Source organism: Mesoplodon mirus, assembly GCF_964341445.2.
Source record: "Mesoplodon mirus genome assembly, chromosome: 10".
NCBI lineage: Eukaryota > Metazoa > Chordata > Mammalia > Artiodactyla > Ziphiidae > Mesoplodon > Mesoplodon mirus.
The window spans coordinates 103,075,870-103,080,202 of NC_138986.1; positions in this window are offsets into that span (position 1 = coordinate 103,075,870).

Genomic DNA, 4,333 nt, shown 5'->3' on the forward strand with positions numbered 1-4,333 from the left:
ACAAATTTTTAAAACTTTCAGAGGGCACCTGAATAAAAGATGTGTTGTCCACTGGTGATTTTAATGTATCTGGTATATAACTAAAGTCACCACAAAACTCTTTCTGGGAAATTGGCAGATCATAAACATAAAAAATTTATTTTGCTTTTTATTAAACCTTATTGTTTTGCTGTTTCAAAATTCAAATTTACTCACAAGAAAGAGTCAGTTTCATATATTAGATTTGGTTTCACAAATGCTGCTCCTGCTATTCATTCTTATCACCAAAAAAAAAAAGACTATTTGTGACTAACGATAATATGTTACAGAAAGTAAAAAGTTAAAAGGTTTTCAATCTGCATATCTGGGAACCTAAATTAAAGCATCACACAACATTTTCAAAAACAGAAAAGCCATTTGATTTGACTAAAATCTTAGTTTTAAGATGGCAGAAAGTACCTTGATAATTTTCTTTTAAGAAAGAAAGAAAACCAAGCCATTAAAGAGAAATTCTTCCGAGAGAACTGAAACATGTTATATACCTCTGACTTGGCACTCCTTCCATCTGGAGAACTTTTTTGGTAACTGTTTTCATCACAGAATGATCTAAAGTAAAATGAATTGAAATTAGAGTAATTATTTTCCAATGAGTGGCTATTTCCATTTAAAACCAAAAGCCAACTAATTATTGCTTTTCCCATAAATTTAAATATGAAATCTACATTATATAATTATACACTTATTTCCCCTTTGGTGTATTCTAATTTCTTCCTCAGAAACCTAAGATGCCATCTTGCAGACTGCCCACAGTGGCTACTATTTTGGCAGCAGCAAAGGTCAACTTTAAACATTTTGCATCTAAAGTGGCTTTGGATACCTTTGGATACAAAGTACAGTCTGAGCACCGTCCAGACGCTTAGATACCTAAAGAGCATCTAAGATATCAAACCAGGGCATCCAAGATAACAAACCAAGTCCTGATATTCCCTCAAAAGCTGCTCCTCCCATCAGCCCCCTTCTTCTAAGTGATACTACCCAGTTGCACACATAATCATCAACGACTTGTCTCCTTGTTACTATTTCCTTCATACCTCACATCTATCTGCAGGTCTTGATAGCTACACCCTCAAAACACAACCTGAATTCAACCACTTTTCACTTGCTGCAAACTTCCAACCTAACCTAGGCCATAAACATCTCTTATTTGGAGCACTGTGATAGTCTCCTAACTGGTCTCCCTGTTCCTCTTCTTCTTTTTTTTTTTTTTTTTTGCGGTACACGGGCCTCTCACTGTTGTGGCCTCTCCCGTTGCGGAGCACAGGCTCTGGACGCGCAGGCTCAGCGGCCATGGCTCACAGGCCCAGTCGCTCCGCGGCATGTGGGATCTTCCCAGACCGGGGCACGAACCTGCGTCCCCTGCATCGGCAGGCGGATTCTCAACCACTGCGCCACCAGGGAAGCCCCCTGTTCCTCTTCTTTATCCTCCCAAGTGCCTTCTCTATACCAGGTCACCTTATTCAGATACGATTTGGATCATGCCTTTTTCCAGTTCAAACCCCTCTACTCATTTAGAATAATCCACATCTTTACTCTGGCCTTCAAGACTTTACAAGAGCAGACCCCTGGCTAGCTCCTTGACCTCATGTCATACCACACTCTTCTTCACTCAGTACTCTGCCCAGATTGGCCTCCTTGCTTTTCCTTAAATACTCCACCCACCTACATGCCTACATACTCATTGCCTCCTTGTCCTGGAATGTGCTTACTCCAGATCTTCCATAGCTTGCTCCTCTCTTCATTCAGGTCTCCGTTCAAATGCCACTTCTCCAGTGAAGCTGTCCCCTAACAAACCTATCCAATGGAGTCCTACCTGCTCTCCCTCACTCTCCTTACATTAAGATATTTTTGCACTTCCTACTCTCTAAAATTATATTACTTATCTGTTTACTCATTTCTATCTGATCTCCTTCACTAGAATGTAAGCTCCATGAGGGCAAGACTTTTGTCTGTCTGGTTCACTGCTTTATCCCTAGTCCCTAAACCCGTATCTGGCACACAGAAGATATTTAAAAAATTACTTGTGAATCTGACAAATGAATAAAGTACTCCTGGCAAGAATTCAGAGGTTGCACAGGAAAGAAATAATGCTCTTGGTGAAGCAGACTTAGTATCTAGGTTCACCTCTATTCAGAGTAGAGATAAGAAAAATTTACAAGTATAATTCACTTTAATTAGTACATTATCTGCTAAAAACATAAGGGAAGTGCAACACTAGAAAAGTACAGTTGAAGCTTGAACAACATGGGTTTGAACCTCGCGGGTCCACTGACACACGCATATTTTTCAATACATATGTACTATCGTCCTACATGATCCAAGGTTGGTTGAATCCACAGATGTGGAACCACTGACTATAAACTTATACCCAGATCTTCAACTGCGTAGGGGTCGACACCCCTAAGCCCACGTTGTTCAAGGGCCAACTGTATATGAAGAGGAAAGTTAAACACATTAAGTTTTAAAAAACTGTCAATACCTGAACAAATTCTTTTTGTTTTGCTATGTGTTTATCAATTTAAAAAAAGTGACCACATACCAACAAGCAGATTTTTTCTCATATCCAGAACGAGCAGAGTTCTGTTGGTTTCAAGGGCCTTTAGTAAAGCCTTTGCTCCTTCACTGGTGAGGCCGCACTGCTGCAGGTCAAGTGCTTTCGATGAAAGACAAAAGGTCACTTGCTAACTCTACAGATTTAACATATAGACAACTCTCATTTTCTCACGTGTGGAAGAGTCCTGCACAAGACAAGTCATGGCAGGTTTGTAATTTTGGGTATGGAAAAAAACAGAAACATATACGCACACACATAATGCATAATCCAATTTAAAAACCTCTTCTTGGATGTGCAATGATAACCCTGGCTTTAGTACCAATAAATCATACAACATATTTTACAATTACAGAACTGAAGAATAACTGTATAGAACCTATGAGCAAAAAGCATCACAAAATGAATCTCAGTTCATAATTAGCAAGGGCGGCAGGGGCATGTAAACCTCACAAGCAAAACCTGGTGGAGCTCAGAAATGCACTGCATTCTTTTGATCATGATCTTCAGCTCCAAATCACACTTGAAACTAGTTCAAAGGGGAAAACAAAATAGAAGAAAGGTAATAACTGTTAGTTTTAGAGGAAAAAAAGACAAGTCTAAGAGGATACAAATAATAAAAACTTTGAACAATGTGTGAATAGAGAATACATACTAAAAACCTATCATGAAAGTATGATGGTCAAGAACCCTCGCAGTAAAAGGTCAGACAAAAACCTGAAAAACTGATCATGAATTCTAGTAGTTCTGGGGCTGAACAACCTACTCATTTAAACCAAAGGGATCATCACTAAAGCACAGGTATTAAAAAATATTACATGAAAGGAAACTATCATGAGTCTTTTTTTTAAGTGTTGTGTGGACCATCACATTAAAATAACTGGAGTCTTTCAACACCCCCATGACACATAGAAATAGCAAGTCAGACATACGGATCTGACAGGATATGATACAACCCTTACAAACTCTCACTACAGAAGAATGGACACAGGGTATAATTAACCAAATAGCCAAATTAATACAAACAGCCAGTAAACCTCACCAGTAAATCAAATGAATACAAAATAAAACAAAATGTGGTTATTCTCCTATCAGATGAAGCCAAGATTCTGTAAGAAAAGCCTTTAAATAATGTCTATACACTTTGGATCCAACAACTCTCTTTCTAAGAATTTAACCAAAAGAAATAGTCAGAGATATAGGTAAGGATATATATCAGAGTACTATTTGTAACTGAAAAACTGGACAAAGCTTATATACAAGAATGGATAAGCTATGTGCACTCTGGCATATTCATATAATGGAATACTGAACAATCACAAAAAATGATGTAGGAGATGCAAATTTACTGACTTGCTAAAATGCTCATACTAAATTAATTGAAAAAAGTTATAAAATTTGGAGTAATCCCACTTGCATAGAAAATGGAGAGGTACTCATTTTTGTAGTTTTACATTTTTTTACAAGTGCTACAGGCCAGTGTTTGTGAGAGGCAGGCTTCACATCTACTGTTGGGGTGGACTACAAATTGGCATAGCCTTTCTGGGTGGTAATTTGGCCATGTGTATCAAATGTCTTAAAAATATGTTGCACTTAGTCATTCCACTTGTAGTACCTTATTCTACAGAAGTAATCCCGATGGACACAGAGATGTATATACAACATATTCACATTGTTTCTGACAGGGAAAAGCAAACTGTCTAAATAGAATTGCAAAGAATTGATTAAACTATGGGACATCAATAC